The sequence below is a fragment of the Somniosus microcephalus genome, chromosome 4 (genome assembly GCF_052327205.1).
Source record: "Somniosus microcephalus isolate GS21.2 chromosome 4, FLI_Smic_1.0, whole genome shotgun sequence".
Lineage (NCBI taxonomy): Eukaryota > Metazoa > Chordata > Chondrichthyes > Squaliformes > Somniosidae > Somniosus > Somniosus microcephalus.
The window spans coordinates 205,824,347-205,842,903 of NC_140990.1; positions in this window are offsets into that span (position 1 = coordinate 205,824,347).

An 18,557-nucleotide genomic window follows, 5' to 3' on the forward strand; every position below is an offset into this window, starting at 1 on the left:
GCGTGACAGAGACCAAGCCCTTACCATGACAGACCGAGCCCTCGCCATGGCATGGACCGAGCCCTCGCCGTGACACGGACCGAGCCCTCGCCGTGACACGGACCGAGCCCTCGCCGTGACACGGACCGAGCCCTCGCCGTGACACAGGCTGAGCCCTCGCCGTGACATGGACCGAGCCCTTGCTGCGACACATTCCGAGACCTCGCCGCTACACAGACTGAACCCTCGCTGCGACACAGGCCGAGCCCTCGCCGCGACACAGGCCGAGCCCTCGCCGTGACCACAGAGGGAGCCAGCGCCCTGACACAGTCTGAGCCCTCGCCGCGACACAAAACGAGCCCTAGCCGCGACACAGGCTGAGCCCACGCCGTGACACAGACCGAGCCCTCACCGTGATGCAGACCAAGCGCTCGCCGTGACGCAGACCGAGCCCTCGCTGCGACGCAGATCGAGCCCTTGCGGCGACACAGACCAAGACCTCGATGCGACGCAGACCGAACCCTTGCAGCGACACAGACCGAGCCGTCGCCGTGACACAGACCTCGCCCTCGCCGCGACAGACTGAGCCCGCGCCCTGACACAGGCCGAACCCTCGCCGTGACACAGACCGAGCCCTCGCTGCGACACAGGCCGAGCCCTCGCCATGACCACAGATGGAGCCAGCACCCTGACACAGTCCGAGCCCTCGCCGCGACACAGACTGAGCCCATGCCGTGACACAGACCGAGACCTCGCCGCTACACAGACTGAACCCTCCCTGCGACACAGGCCGAGCCCTCGCCGCGACACAAAACGAGCCCTAGCCACGACACAGGCTGAGCCCACGCCGTGACACAGACCGAGCCCTCACCGTGATGCAGACCGAGCCCTCGCCGCGATGCACACCGAGCCCTCGCCATGACGCAGACCGAGCCCTCGCCACGACACATTCCGAGCCCACGCCGCAACACAGACCGAGCGCTCGCCGTGACGCAGACCGAGCCCTCGCTGCGACGCAGATCGAGCCCTTGCGGCAACGCAGACCAAGACCTCGCTGCGACGCAGACCAAACCCTTGCAGCGACACAGACCGAGCCGTCGCCGTGACACAGACCGAGCCCTCGCCACGACACAGACTGAGCCCGTGCCCTCACACAGGCCGAACCCTCGCTGTGACACAGACCGAGCCCTCGCCGCGACACAGGCCGAGCCCTCGCCGTGACCACAGATGGAGCCAGCACCCTGACACAGTCCGAGGCCTCGCCGCGACACAGAACGAGCCCTCGTCGCGACACAGGCTGAGCCCATGCCTTGACACAGACTGAGCCCTCGCCATGACACAGGCCAAGCCCTTGCCATGACGCAGACCGAGCCCTTGCTGCGACACATTCCGAGACCTCGTCGCTACACAGACTGAACCCTCCCTGCGACACAGGCCGAGCCCTCGCCGCGACCCAGGCCGAGCCCTCGCCGCGACACAGGCCAGCCCTCGCCGCGACACAGGGCTCGTGACACAGACCGAGCCCTCGCCGGGACACAGACCGAGCCCTCGCTGCGACACATTCCGAGACCTCGCCGCTACACAGACCGAACCCTCGCTGCGACACAGGCCGAGCCCTCGCCGCGACACATGACGAGCCCTCGGCGTGACACAGACCGAGCCCTCACCATGACACAGACCGAGCCCTCGCCATGACACGGACCGAGCCCTCGCCGTGACACGGACCGAGCCCTCGCCGTGACACGGGCCGAGCCCTCGCCGTGACACGGACCGAGCCCTTGCTGCGACACATTCCGAGACCTCGCCGCTACACAGACTGAACCCTCGCTGCAACACAGGCCGAGCCCTCACCGCGACACATGCCGAGCCCTCGCCGTGACCACAGACTGAGCAAGCGCCCTGACACAGACCGAGCCCTCGTCGCGATGCAGATCGAGCCCTCGCTGCGACACAGGCCGAGCCCTCGCCGTGAGCACAGTGGGAGCCAGCACCCTGACACAGTCCGAGCCCTCGCCACGACACAAAACGAGCCCTATCCGCGATACAGGCTGAGCCCACGCCGTGACACAGACCGAGCCCTCACCGTGACGCAGACCGAGCCCTCGCCGCGATGCAGACCGAGCCCTCGCCATGACGCAGACGGAGCCCTTGCCGCGACACATTCCGAGCCCACGCCGCGACACAGACCGAGCCCTCGCCGCGACAGAGACCGAACCCTCGCCGCGACACAGACCGAGCCCTCACCGCGACCCAGGCCAAGACCTCGCCGTGACACAGGCCGAGTCCTCGCCGCGACACAGGCCGAGCCCTCGCCGCGACACAGGCCAAGCCCTCGCCACGACACAGACCGAGCCCTCGTCGCGACACAGACCGAGCCCTCACCGCGGCCCAGACCAAGACCTCGCCGTGACACAGACCGAGACCTTTCCATCACCACAGACCGAGACCTCGCCATGACACAGACCGAACCCTCGCCGCGACACAGGCCAAGCCTTCACCGCGACACAGACCGAGCCCTCGCTGCGACACATTCCGAGACCTCGCCGCTACACAGACTGAACCCTCGCCACGACACAGGCCGAGCCCTCGCCGCGACACATGCCTAGCCCTCGGCGTGACAGAGACCAAGCCCTCACCATGACACAGACTGAGCCCTCGCCATGACACGGACCGAGCCCTCACCGTGACATGGACCGAGCCCTCGCCGTGACACAGACCGAGCCATCGCCGTGACACAGGCCAAGCCCTCGCCGTGACATGGACCGAGCACTCGCCGTGACACAGACCGAGCCCTCGCCGTGACACGGACCGAGCCCTCGCCATGACACAGACAAAGCCCTCGCCGTGACACAGGCCAAGCCCTCGCCGAACACAGACCGAGCCCTTGCTGCGACACATTCCAAGACCTCGGCGCTACACAGACTGAACCCTCGCCGTGACACAGGCCGAGCCCTCGCCGCGACACATGCCGAGCCCTTGGCGCGACAGAGACCAAGCCCTCACCATGACACAGACCGAGCCCTCGCCATGACACAGGCCGAGCCCTCGCCGTGACACATGCCGAGCCCTCGGCGTGACAGAGACCAAGCCCTCACCATGACACAGACCGAGCCCTCGCCATGGCATGGACCGAGCCCTCGCCGTGACACGGACCGAGCCCTCGCCGTGACACGGACCGAGCCCTCGCCGTGACACAGGCTGAGCCCTCGCCGTGACATGGACCGAGCCCTTGCTGCGACACATTCCGAGACCTCGCCGCTACACAGACTGAACCCTCGCTGCGACACAGGCCGAGCCCTCGCCGCGACACAGGCCGAGCCCTCGCCGTGACCACAGAGGGAGCCAGCGCCCTGACACAGTCTGAGCCCTCGCCGCGACACAAAACGAGCCCTAGCCGCGACACAGGCTGAGCCCACGCCGTGACACAGACCGAGCCCTCACCGTGATGCAGACCAAGCGCTCGCCGTGACGCAGACCGAGCCCTCGCTGCGACGCAGATCGAGCCCTTGCGGCGACACAGACCAAGACCTCGATGCGACGCAGACCGAACCCTTGCAGCGACACAGACCGAGCCGTCGCCGTGACACAGACCTCGCCCTCGCCGTGACAGACTGAGCCCGCGCCCTGACACAGGCCGAACCCTCGCCGTGACACAGACCGAGCCCTCGCTGCGACACAGGCCGAGCCCTCGCCGTGACCACAGATGGAGCCAGCACCCTGACACAGTCCGAGCCCTCGCCGCGACACAGACTGAGCCCATGCCGTGACACAGACCGAGACCTCGCTGCGACCCAGGCCGAGCCCTCGCCGCGACACAGGTCGAGCCCTCGCCACGACACAGGCCCAGCCCTCGCCGCGACACAGGGCTCGTGACACAGACTGAGCCCTCGCCGGGACACAGACCGAGCCCTCGCTGCGACACATTCCGAGACCTCGCCACTACACAGACTGAACCCTCGCCGTGACACAGGCCGAGCCCTCGCCGCGACACATGCCGATCCCTTGGCACGACAGAGACCAAGCCCTCACCATGACACAGACCGAGCCCTCGCCATGACACGGACCGAGCCCTCGCCGTGAAACAGACTGAGCCCTCGCCGGGACACAGACCGAGCCCTCGCTGCGACACATTCCGAGACCACGCCGCTACACAGACCGAACCCTCGCTGCGACACAGGCCGAGCCCTCGCCGTGACACATGCCGAGCCCTCGGCGTGACAGATACCAAGCCCTCACCATGACACAGACCGAGCCCTCGCCATGACAAGGGCCGAGCCCTCGCCGTGACACGGACCGAGCCCTCGCCATGACACGGACCGAGCCCTCGCCGTGAAACAGACTGAGCCCTCGCCATGACACAGGCCAAGCCCTCGCCGTGACACAGACCGAGCCCTTGCTGCGACACATTCCGAGACCTCGCTGCTACACAGACTGAACCCTCCTTGCGACACAGGCAGAGCCCTCGCCGCGACACAGGCCGAGCCCTCGCCGCGACACATGCCGAGCCCTCGGCGTGACAGAGGCCAAGCCCTCACCATGACACAGACCGATCCCTCGCCATGGCACGGACCGAGCCCTCGCCGTGACACGGAACGAGCCCTCGCCGTGACACGGGCCGAGCCCTCGCCGTGACACGGGCCGAGCCCTCGTCGTGACACGGACCGAGCCCTTGCTGCGACACATTCCAAGACCTTGCCGCTACACAGACTGAACCCTCGCTGCGACACAGGCCGAGCCCTCGCCGTGACCACAGAGGGAGGCAGCGCCCTGACACAGTCCGAGCCCTCGCCGCGACACAAAACGAGCCCTAGCCACGACACAGGCTGAGCCCAAGCCGTGAAACAGACCGAGCCCTCACCGTGATGCAGACCGAGCCCTCGCCGCGATGCAGACCGAGCCCTCGCCGTGACGCAGACCGAGCCCTCGCCACGACACATTCCGAGCCCACGCCGCAACACAGACCGAGCGCTCGCCGTGACGCAGACCGAGCCCTCGCTGCGACGCAGATCGAGCCCTTGCGGCGACGCAGACCAAGACATCGCTGCGACGCAGACCGAACCCTTGCAGCGACACAGACCGAGCCGTCGCCGTGACACAGACCGAGCCCTCGCCGCGACACAGACTGAGCCCGCGCCCTCACACAGGCCGAACCCTCGCCGTGACGCAGACCGAGCCCTCGCCGCGACACAGGCCGAGCCCTCGCCGTGACCACAGATGGAGCCAGCACCCTGACACAGTCCGAGCCCTCGCCGCGACACAGAACGAGCCCTCGTCGCGACACAGGCTGAGCCCATGCCATGACACAGACCGAGACCTCGCTGCGACACAGGCCAAGCCCTCGCCGCGACACAGGCCGAGCCCTCGCCATGACACAGGCCCAGCCCTCGCCGCGACACAGGGCTCGTGACACAGACCGAGCCCTCGCCGGGACACAGACCGAGCCTTCGCTGCGACACATTCCGAGACCTCGCCGCTACACAGACTGAACCCTCGCCGCGACACAGGCCGAGCCCTCGCCGAGACACATGCCGATCCCTTGGCGCGACAGAGACCACGCCCTCACCATGACACAGACCGAGCCCTCGCCATGACATGGACCGAGCCCTCGCCGTGACACGGACCGAGCCCTCGCCGTGACACGGACCGAGCCCTCGCCGTGAAACAGACTGAGCCCTCGCCATGACACAGGCCATCCCTCGCCGTGACACAGACCGAGCCCTTGCTGCGACACATTCCGAGACCTCGCCGCTACACAGACTGAACCCTCCCTGCGACACAGGCCGAGCCCTCGCCGCGACACAAAACGAGCCCTAGCCACGACACAGGCTGAGCCCACGCCGTGACACAGACCGAGCCCTCACCGTGATGCAGACCGAGCCCTCGCCGCGATGCACACCGAGCCCTCGCCATGACGCAGACCGAGCCCTCGCCACGACACATTCCGAGCCCACGCCGCAACACAGACCGAGCGCTCGCCGTGACGCAGACCGAGCCCTCGCTGCGACGCAGATCGAGCCCTTGCGGCAACGCAGACCAAGACCTCGCTGCGACGCAGACCAAACCCTTGCAGCGACACAGACCGAGCCGTCGCCGTGACACAGACCGAGCCCTCGCCATGACACAGACTGAGCCCGTGCCCTCACACAGGCCGAACCCTCGCTGTGACACAGACCGAGCCCTCGCCGCGACACAGGCCGAGCCCTCGCCGTGACCACAGATGGAGCCAGCACCCTGACACAGTCCGAGCCCTCGCCGCGACACAGAACGAGCCCTCGTCGCGACACAGGCTGAGCCCATGCCTTGACACAGACTGAGCCCTCGCCATGACACAGGCCAAGCCCTTGCCATGACGCAGACCGAGCCCTTGCTGCGACACATTCCGAGACCTCGCCGCTACACAGACCGAACCCTCCCTGCGACACAGGCCGAGCCCTCGCCGCGACCCAGGCCGAGCCCTCGCCGCGACACAGGCCAGCCCTCGCCGCGACACAGGGCTCGTGACACAGACCGAGCCCTCACCGTGACGCAGACCGAGCCCTCGCCGCGATGCAGACCGAGCCCTCGCCATGACGCAGACGGAGCCCTTGCCACGACACATTCCGAGCCCACGCCGCGACACAGACCGAGCCCTCGCCGCGACAGAGACCGAACCCTCGCCGCGACACAGACCGAGCCCTCACCGCGACCCAGGCCAAGACCTCGCCGTGACACAGGCCGAGCCCTCGCCGCGACACAGGCCGAGCCCTCGCCACGACACAGGCCAAGCCCTCGCCACGACACAGACCGAGCCCTCGTCGCGACACAGACCGAGCCCTCACCGCGGCCCAGACCAAGAACTCGCCGTGACACAGACCGAGACCTTTCCATCACCACAGACCGAGACCTCACCATGACACAGACCGAACCCTCGCCGCGACACAGGCCAAGCCTTCACCGCGACACAGACCGAGCCCTCGCTGCGACACATTCCGAGACCTCGCCGCTACACAGACTGAACCCTCGCCACGACACAGGCCGAGCCCTCGCCGCGACACATGCCTAGCCCTCGGCGTGACAGAGACCAAGCCCTCACCATGACACAGACTGAGCCCTCGCCATGACACGGACCGAGCCCTCACCGTGACATGGACCGAGCCCTCGCCGTGACACAGACCGAGCCATCGCCGTGACACAGGCCAAGCCCTCGCCGTGACATGGACCGAGCACTCGCCGTGACACAGACCGAGCCCTCGCCGTGACACGGACCGAGCCCTCGCCATGACACAGACAAAGCCCTCGCCGTGACACAGGCCAAGCCCTCGCCGAACACAGACCGAGCCCTTGCTGCGACACATTCCAAGACCTCGGCGCTACACAGACTGAACCCTCGCCGTGACACAGGCCGAGCCCTCGCCGCGACACATGCCGAGCCCTTGGCGCGACAGAGACCAAGCCCTCACCATGACACAGACCGAGCCCTCGCCATGACACAGGCCGAGCCCTCGCCGCGACACATGCCGAGCCCTCGGCGTGACAGAGACCAAGCCCTCACCATGACACAGACCGAGCCCTCGCCATGGCATGGACCGAGCCCTCGCCGTGACACGGACCGAGCCCTCGCCGTGACATGGACCGAGCCCTCGCCGTGACACAGGCTGAGCCCTCGCCGTGACATGGACCGAGCCCTTGCTGCGACACATTCCGAGACCTCGCCGCTACACAGACTGAACCCTCGCTGCGACACAGGCCGAGCCCTCGCCGCGACACAGGCCGAGCCCTCGCCGTGACCACAGAGGGAGCCAGCGCCCTGACACAGTCTGAGCCCTCGCCGCGACACAAAACGAGCCCTAGCCGCGACACAGGCTGAGCCCACGCCGTGACACAGACCGAGCCCTCACCGTGATGCAGACCAAGCGCTCGCCGTGACGCAGACCGAGCCCTCGCTGCGACGCAGATCGAGCCCTTGCGGCGACACAGACCAAGACCTCGATGCGACGCAGACCGAACCCTTGCAGCGACACAGACCGAGCCGTCGCCGTGACACAGACCTCGCCCTCGCCGCGACAGACTGAGCCCGCGCCCTGACACAGGCCGAACCCTCGCCGTGACACAGACCGAGCCCTCGCTGCGACACAGGCCGAGCCCTCGCCGTGACCACAGATGGAGCCAGCACCCTGACACAGTCCGAGCCCTCGCCGCGACACAGACTTGAGCCCATGCCGTGACACAGACCGAGACCTCGCTGCGACCCAGGCCGAGCCCTCGCCGCGACACAGGTCGAGCCCTCGCCACGACACAGGCCCAGCCCTCGCCGCGACACAGGGCTCGTGACACAGACTGAGCCCTCGCCGGGACACAGACCGAGCCCTCGCTGCGACACATTCCGAGACCTCGCCACTACACAGACTGAACCCTCGCCGCGACACAGGCCGAGCCCTCGCCGCGACACATGCCGATCCCTTGGCACGACAGAGACCAAGCCCTCACCATGACACAGACCGAGCCCTCGCCATGACACGGACCGAGCCCTCGCCGTGAAACAGACTGAGCCCTCGCCGGGACACAGACCGAGCCCTCGCTGCGACACATTCCGAGACCACGCCGCTACACAGACCGAACCCTCGCTGCGACACAGGCCGAGCCCTCGCCGCGACACATGCCGAGCCCTCGGCGTGACAGATACCAAGCCCTCACCATGACACAGACCGAGCCCTCGCCATGACAAGGGCCGAGCCCTCGCCGTGACACGGACCGAGCCCTCGCCGTGACACGGACCGAGCCCTCGCCGTGAAACAGACTGAGCCCTCGCCATGACACAGGCCAAGCCCTCGCCGTGACACAGACCGAGCCCTTGCTGCGACACATTCCGAGACCTCGCTGCTACACAGACTGAACCCTCCTTGCGACACAGGCAGAGCCCTCGCCGCGACACAGGCCGAGCCCTCGCCGCGACACATGCCGAGCCCTCGGCGTGACAGAGACCAAGCCCTCACCATGACACAGACCGATCCCTCGCCATGGCACGGACCGAGCCCTCGCCGTGACACGGACCGAGCCCTCGCCGTGACACGGGCCGAGCCCTCGCCATGACACGGGCCGAGCCCTCGTCGTGACACGGACCGAGCCCTTGCTGCGACACATTCCGAGACCTTGCCGCTACACAGACTGAACCCTCGCTGCGACACAGGCCGAGCCCTCGCCGTGACCACAGAGGGAGGCAGCGCCCTGACACAGTCCGAGCCCTCGCCGCGACACAAAACGAGCCCTAGCCACGACAGAGGCTGAGCCCAAGCCGTGAAACAGACCGAGCCCTCACCGTGATGCAGACCGAGCCCTCGCCGCGATGCAGACCGAGCCCTCGCCGTGACGCAGACCGAGCCCTCGCCACGACACATTCCGAGCCCACGCCGCAACACAGACCGAGCGCTCGCCGTGACGCAGACCGAGCCCTCGCTGCGACGCAGATCGAGCCCTTGCGGCGACGCAGACCAAGACATCGCTGCGACGCAGACCGAACCCTTGCAGCGACACAGACCGAGCCGTCGCCGTGACACAGACCGAGCCCTCGCCGCGACACAGACTGAGCCCGCGCCCTCACACAGGCCGAACCCTCGCCGTGACGCAGACCGAGCCCTCGCCGCGACACAGGCCGAGCCCTCGCCGTGACCACAGATGGAGCCAGCACCCTGACACAGTCCGAGCCCTCGCCGCGACACAGAACGAGCCCTCGTCGCGACACAGGCTGAGCCCATGCCGTGACACAGACCGAGACCTCGCTGCGACACAGGCCAAGCCCTCGCCGCGACACAGGCCGAGCCCTCGCCATGACACAGGCCCAGCCCTCGCCGCGACACAGGGCTCGTGACACAGACCGAGCCCTCGCCGGGACACAGACCGAGCCTTCGCTGCGACACATTCCGAGACCTCGCCGCTACACAGACTGAACCCTCGCCGCGACACAGGCCGAGCCCTCGCCGAGACACATGCCGATCCCTTGGCGCGACAGAGACCAAGCCCTCACCATGACACAGACCGAGCCCTCGCCATGACATGGACCGAGCCCTCACCGTGACACGGACCGAGCCCTCGCCGTGACACGGACCGAGCCCTCGCCGTGAAACAGACTGAGCCCTCGCCATGACACAGGCCATCCCTCGCCGTGACACAGACCGAGCCCTTGCTGCGACACATTCCGAGACCTCGCCGCTACACAGACTGAACCCTCCCTGCGACACAGGCCGAGCCCTCGCCGCGACACAAAACGAGCCCTAGCCACGACAGAGGCTGAGCCCACGCCGTGACACAGACCGAGCCCTCACCGTGATGCAGACCGAGCCCTCGCCGCGATGCACACCGAGCCCTCGCCATGACGCAGACCGAGCCCTCGCCACGACACATTCCGAGCCCACGCCGCAACACAGACCGAGCGCTCGCCGTGACGCAGACCGAGCCCTCGCTGCGACGCAGATCGAGCCCTTGCGGCAACGCAGACCAAGACCTCGCTGCGACGCAGACCAAACCCTTGCAGCGACACAGACCGAGCCGTCGCCGTGACACAGACCAAGCCCTCGCCACGACACAGACTGAGCCCGTGCCCTCACACAGGCCGAACCCTCGCTGTGACACAGACCGAGCCCTCGCCGCGACACAGGCCGAGCCCTCGCCGTGACCACAGATGGAGCCAGCACCCTGACACAGTCCGAGCCCTCGCCGCGACACAGAACGAGCCCTCGTCGCAACACAGGCTGAGCCCATGCCTTGACACAGACTGAGCCCTCGCCATGACACAGGCCAAGCCCTTGCCATGACGCAGACCGAGCCCTTGCTGCGACACATTCCGAGACCTCGCCGCTACACAGACTGAACCCTCCCTGCGACACAGGCCGAGCCCTCGCCGCGACCCAGGCCGAGCCCTCGCCGCGACACAGGCCAGCCCTCGCCGCGACACAGGGCTCGTGACACAGACCGAGCCCTCGGCGGGACACAGACCGAGCCCTCGCTGCGACACATTCCGAGACCTCGCCGCTACACAGACCGAACCCTCGCTGCGACACAGGCCGAGCCCTCGCCGCGACACATGACGAGCCCTCGGCGTGACAGAGACCAAGCCCTCACCATGACACAGACCGAGCCCTCGCCATGACACGGACCGAGCCCTTGCCGTGACACGGACCGAGCCCTCGCCCTGACACGGGCCGAGCCCTCGCCGTGACACGGACCGAGCCCTTGCTGCGACACATTCCGAGACCTCGCCGCTACACAGACTGAACCCTCGCTGCAACACAGGCCGAGCCCTCACCGCGACACATGCCGAGCCCTCGCCGTGACCACAGACTGAGCAAGCGCCCTGACACAGACCGAGCCCTCGTCGCGATGCAGATCGAGCCCTCGCTGCGACACAGGCCGAGCCCTCGCCGTGAGCACAGAGGGAGCCAGCACCCTGACACAGTCCGAGCCCTCGCCACGACACAAAACGAGCCCTATCCGCGATACAGGCTGAGCCCACGCCGTGACACAGACCGAGCCCTCACCATGACGCAGACCGAGCCCTCGCCGCGATGCAGACCGAGCCCTCGCCATGACGCAGACGGAGCCCTTGCCGTGACACATTCCGAGCCCACGCCGCGACACAGACCGAGCCCTCGCCGCGACAGAGACCGAACCCTCGCCGCGACACAGACCGAGCCCTCACCGCGACCCAGGCCAAGACCACGCCGTGACACAGGCCGAGCCCTCGCCGCGACACAGGCCGAGCCCTCGCCGCGACACAGGCCAAGCCCTCGCCATGACACAGGCCCAGCCCTCGCTGCGACACAGGGCTCGTGATACAGACCGAGCCCTCGCCGAGACACAGACAGAGCCCTCGCTGCGACACATTCCGAGACCTCGCCGCTACACAGACTGAACACTCGCCGCGACACAGGCCGAGCCCTTGCCGCGACACACGCCGAGCCCTTGGCGTGACAGAGAACAAGCCTTCACCATGACACAGACCGAGCCCTCGCCATGACACGGACCGAGTCCTCGCCGTGACACGGACCGAGCCCTCGCCGTGACATGGACCGAGCCCTCGCCGTGACACGGACCGAGCCCTCGCCGTGACAGGGACCGAGCCCTCGCCATGACACAGGCCAAGCCCTCGCCGTGACACAGATCGAACCCTTGCTGCGACACATTCCTAGACCTCGCTGCTACACAGACTGAACCCTCCTTGCGACACAGGCCGAGCCCTCGCCGCGACACAGGGTTCGTGACACAGACCAACCCCTCACCGGGACACAGACCGAGCCCTCGCTGCGACACATTCCGAGACCTCGCCGCTACACAGACTGAACCCTCGCCGCGACACAGGCCGAGCCCTCGCCGCGACACATGCCGTGCCCTCGGCGTGACAGAGACCAAGCCCTCACCATGACACAGATCGAGCCCTCGCCATGGCACGGACCGAGACCTCGCCGTGACACGGACCGAGCCCTCGCCGTGACACGGGCCGAGCCCTCGCCGTGACACGGACCGAGCCCTTGCTGCGACACATTCCGAGACCTCGCCGCTACACAGACTGAACCCTCGCCGCGACACAGGCCGAGCCCTCGCCGCGACACATGCCGAGCCCTCGGCGCAACAGAGACCGAGCCCTCGCCGTGACACAGGCCGAGCCCTCGCCGTGACCACAGACTGAGCCCGCGCCCTGACACAGACCGAGCCCTCGCCGCGACACAGAACGAGCCCTCGCCGCAACACAGGCCGAGCCCACGCCGCGACACAGACCGAGCGCTTGCCGTAACGCAGACCGAGCCCTCGCCGCGATGCAGATCGAGCCCTCGCTGCGACACAGGCCGAGCCCTCGCCGTGAGCACAGAGGGAGCCAGCGCCCTGTCACAGTCCGAGCCCTCGCCGCGACACAAAACGAGCCCTAGCCGCGACACAGGCTGAGCCCACGCCGTGACACAGACCGAGCCCTCACCGTGACGCAGACCGAGCCCTCGCCGCGATGCAGACCGAGCCCTCGCCGTGACGCAGACCGAGCCCTCGCCACGAAACATTCCGAGCCCACGCCGCAACACAGACCGAGCGCTCGCCGTGACGCAGACCGAGCCCTCACTGCAACGCAGATCGAGCCCTTGCGGCGACACAGACCAAGACCTCGCTGCGACGCAGACCGAACCCTTGCAGCGACACAGACCGAGCCGTCGCCGTGACACAGACCTCGCCCTCGCCACGACACAGACTGAGCCCGCGCCCTGACACAGGCCGAACCCTCACCGTGACACAGACCGAGCCCCCGCCGCGACACAAAACGAGCCCTAGCCGCGACACAGGCTGAGCCCATGCCGTGACACAGACCGAGACCTCGCTGCGACACAGGCCGAGCCCTCGCCACGACACAGGCCCAGCCCTCGCCACGACACAGGCCCAGCCCTCGCCGCGACACAGGGCTCGTGACACAGACCGAGCCCTCGCCGGGACACAGACCGAGCCCTCGCTGCAACACATTCCGAGACCTCGCCGCTACACAGACTGAACCCTCGCCGCGACACAGGCCGAGCCCTCGCCGCGACACATGCCGATCCCTTGGCGCGACAGAGACCAAGCCCTCACCGTGACACAGACCGAGCCCTCTCCATGACACAGACAGAGCCCTCGCCGTGACACGGACCGAGCCCTCGCCGTGACACGGACCGAGCCCTCGCCGTGAAACAGACTGAGCCCTCGCCATGACACAGGCCAAGCCCTCGCCGTGACACAGACCGAGCCCTTGCTGCGACACATTCCGAGACCTCGCCGCTACACAGACTGAACCCTCGCTGCAACACAGGCCGAACCCTCGCCGTGACACAGACCGAGCCCTCGCCGCGACACATGCCGAGCCCTCGCCGTGACCACAGGTGGAGCCAGCACCCTGACACAGTCCGAGCCCTCGCCGCGATACAGAACGAGCCCTCGTCGCGACACAGGCTGAGCCCATGCCGTGACACAGATTGAGACCTCGCTGCGACACAGGCCGAGCCCTCGCCACGACCCAGGCCGAGCCCTCGCCGTGACACAGGCCAGCCCTCCCCGCGACACAGGGCTCGTGACACAGAACGAGCCCTCGCCGGGACACAGACCGAGCCCTCGCTGCGACACATTCCGAGACCTCGCCGCTACACAGACTGAACCCTCGCTGCGACACAGGCCGAGCCCTCGCCGCGACACATGCCGAGCCCTCGGCGTGACAGAGACCAAGCCCTCACCATGACACAGACCGAGCCCTCGCCATGACACGGACCGAGCCCTCGCCGTGACACGGACTGAGCCCTCGCCGTGACACGGACCGAGCCCTCGCCGTGACACAGGCCGAGCCCTCGCCGTGACACGGACCGAGCCCTTGCTGTGACACATTCCGAGACATCGCCGCTACACAGACTGAACCCTCGCTGCAACACAGGCCGAGCCCTCGCCGCGACACATGCCGAGCCCTCGCCGTGACCACAGACTGAGCAAGCGCCCTGACACAGACCGAGCCCTTGTCGCGATGCAGATCGAGCCCTCGCTGCGACACAGGCCGAGCCCTCGCCGTGAGCACAGAGGGAGCCAGCATCCTGACACAGTCCGAGCCCTCGCCACGACACAAAACGAGCCCTCTCCGCGATACAGGCTGAGCCCACGCCGTGACACAGACCGAGCCCTCACCATGACGCAGACCGAGCCCTCGCCGCGATGCAGACCGAGCCCTCGCCGCGACACATTCCGAGCCCACGCCGCGACACAGACCGAGCCCTCGCCGCGACAGAGACCGAACCCTCGCCGCGACACAGACCGAGCCCTCGCCGTGACACGGACCGAGCCCTCGCCGTGACACGGACCGAGCCCTCGCCATGACACGGACCGAGCCCTCGCCGTGACACGGACCGAGCCCTCGCCGTGACACGGGCCGAGCCCTCGCCGTGACACGGACCGAGCCCTTGCTGCGACACATTCCGAGACCTCGCCGCTACACAGACTGAACGCTCACTGCGACACAGGCCGAGCCCTCGCCGCGACACATGCCGAGCCCTCGGTGCGACAGAGACCGAGCCCTCGCCGCGACACAGGCCGAGCCCTCGCCGTGACCACAGACTGAGCCCGCGCCCTGACACAGACCGAGCCCTCGCCGCGACACAGAACGAGCCCTCGCCGCAACACATGCCGAGCCCACGCCGCGACACAGACCGAGCGCTTGCCGTAACGCAGACCGAGCCCTCGCCGCGATGCAGATCGAGCCCTCGCTGCGACACAGGCCGAGCCCTCGCCGTGAGCACAGAGGGAGCCAGCGCCCTGTCACAATCCGAGCCCTCGCCGCGACACAAAACGAGCCCTAGCCGCGACACAGGCTGAGCCCACGCCGTGACACAGACCGAGCCCTCACCGTGACGCAGACCGAGCCCTCGCCACGATGCAGACCGAGCCCTCGCTGTGACGCAGACCGAGCCCTCGCCACGACACATTCCGAGCCCACGCCGCAACACAGACCGAGCGCTCGCCGTGAAACAGACCGAGCCCTCACCGTGATGCAGACCGAGCCCTCGCCGCGATGCAGACCGAGCCCTCGCCGTGACGCAGACCGAGCCCTCGCCACGACACATTCCGAGCCCACGCCGCAACACAGACCGAGCGCTCGCCGTGACGCAGACCGAGCCCTCGCTGCGACGCAGATCGAGCCCTTGCGGCGACGCAGACCAAGACATCGCTGCGACGCAGACCGAACCCTTGCAGCGACACAGACCGAGCCGTCGCCGTGACACAGACCGAGCCCTCGCCGCGACACAGACTGAGCCCGCGCCCTCACACAGGCCGAACCCTCGCCGTGACGCAGACCGAGCCCTCGCTGCGACACAGACCGAGCCCTCGCCGGGACACAGACCGAGCCTTCGCTGCGACACATTCCGAGACCTCGCCGCTACACAGACTGAACCCTCGCCGCGACACAGGCCGAGCCCTCGCCGAGACACATGCCGATCCCTTGGCGCGACAGAGACCAAGCCCTCACCATGACACAGACCGAGCCCTCGCCATGACATGGACCGAGCCCTCGCCGTGACACGGACCGAGCCCTCGCCGTGACACGGACCGAGCCCTCGCCGTGAAACAGACTGAGCCCTCGCCATGACACAGGCCATCCCTCGCCGTGACACAGACCGAGCCCTTGCTGCGACACATTCCGAGACCTCGCCGCTACACAGACTGAACCCTCCCTGCGACACAGGCCGAGCCCTCGCCGCGACACAAAACGAGCCCTAGCCACGACACAGGCTGAGCCCACGCCGTGACACAGACCGAGCCCTCACCGTGATGCAGACCGAGCCCTCGCCGCGATGCACACCGAGCCCTCGCCATGACGCAGACCGAGCCCTCGCCACGACACATTCCGAGCCCACGCCGCAACACAGACCGAGCGCTCGCCGTGACGCAGACCGAGCCCTCGCTGCGACGCAGATCGAGCCCTTGCGGCAACGCAGACCAAGACCTCGCTGCGACGCAGACCAAACCCTTGCAGCGACACAGACCGAGCCGTCGCCGTGACACAGACCGAGCCCTCGCCACGACACAGACTGAGCCCGTGCCCTCACACAGGCCGAACCCTCGCTGTGACACAGACCGAGCCCTCGCCGCAACACAGGCCGAGCCCTCGCCGTGACCACAGATGGAGCCAGCACCCTGACACAGTCCGAGCCCTCGCCGCGACACAGAACGAGCCCTCGTCGCGACACAGGCTGAGCCCATGCCTTGACACAGACTGAGCCCTCGCCATGACACAGGCCAAGCCCTTGCCATGACGCAGACCGAGCCCTTGCTGCGACACATTCCGAGACCTCGCCGCTACACAGACTGAACCCTCCCTGCGACACAGGCCGAGCCCTCGCCGCGACCCAGGCCGAGCCCTCGCCGCGACACAGGCCAGCCCTCGCCGCGACACAGGGCTCGTGACACAGACCGAGCCCTCGCCGGGACACAGACCGAGCCCTCGCTGCGACACATTCCGAGACCTCGCCGCTACACAGACCGAACCCTCGCTGCGACACAGGCCGAGCCCTCGCCGCGACACATGACGAGCCCTCGGCGTGACAGAGACCAAGCCCTCACCATGACACAGACCGAGCCCTCGCCATGACACGGACCGAGCCCTTGCCGTGACACGGACCGAGCCCTCGCCCTGACACGGGCCGAGCCCTCGCCGTGACACGGACCGAGCCCTTGCTGCGACACATTCCGAGACCTCGCCGCTACACAGACTGAACCCTCGCTGCAACACAGGCCGAGCCCTCACCGCGACACATGCCGAGCCCTCGCCGTGACCACAGACTGAGCAAGCGCCCTGACACAGACCGAGCCCTCGTCGCGATGCAGATCGAGCCCTCGCTGCGACACAGGCCGAGCCCTCGCCGTGAGCACAGAGGGAGCCAGCACCCTGACACAGTCCGAGCCCTCGCCACGACACAAAACGAGCCCTATCCGCGATACAGGCTGAGCCCACGCCGTGACACAGACCGAGCCCTCACCATGACGCAGACCGAGCCCTCGCCGCGATGCAGACCGAGCCCTCGCCATGACGCAGACGGAGCCCTTGCCGTGACACATTCCGAGCCCACGCCGCGACACAGACCGAGCCCTCGCCGCGACAGAGACCGAACCCTCGCCGCGACACAGACCGAGCCCTCACCGCGACCCAGGCCAAGACCTCGCCGTGACACAGGCCGAGCCCTCGCCGCGACACAGGCCGAGCCCTCGCCGCGACACAGGCCAAGCCCTCGCCATGACACAGGCCCAGCACTCGCTGCGACACAGGGCTCGTGATACAGACCGAGCCCTCGCCGAGACACAGACAGAGCCCTCGCTGCGACACATTCCGAGACCTCGCCGCTACACAGACTGAACACTCGCCGCGACACAGGCCGAGCCCTTGCCGCGACACATGCCGAGCCCTTGGCGTGACAGAGAACAAGCCTTCACCATGACACAGACCGAGCCCTCGCCATGACACGGACCGAGTCCTCGCCGTGACACAGACCGAGCCCTCGCCGTGACACGGACCGAGCCCTCGCCGTGACACGGACCGAGCCCTCGCCGTGACACGGACCGAGCCCTCGCCATGACACAGGCCAAGCCCTCGCCGTGACACAGATCGAGCCCTTGCTGCGACACATTCCTAGACCTCGCTGCTACACAGACTGAACCCTCCTTGCGACACAGGCCGAGCCCTCGCCGCGACACAGGGCTCGTGACACAGACCGACCCCTCACCGGGACACAGACCGAGCCCTCGCTGCGACACATTCCGAGACCTCGCCGCTACACAGACTGAACCCTCGCCGCGACACAGGCCGAGCCCTCGCCGCGACACATGCCGTGCCCTCGGCGTGACAGAGACCAAGCCCTCACCATGACACAGATCGAGCCCTCGCCATGGCACGGACCGAGACCTCGCCGTGACACGGACCGAGCCCTCGCCGTGACACGGGCCGAGCCCTCGCCGTGACACGGACCGAGCCCTTGCTGCGACACATTCCGAGACCTCGCCGCTACACAGACTGAACCCTCGCCGCGACACAGGCCGAGCCCTCGCCGCGACACATGCCGAGC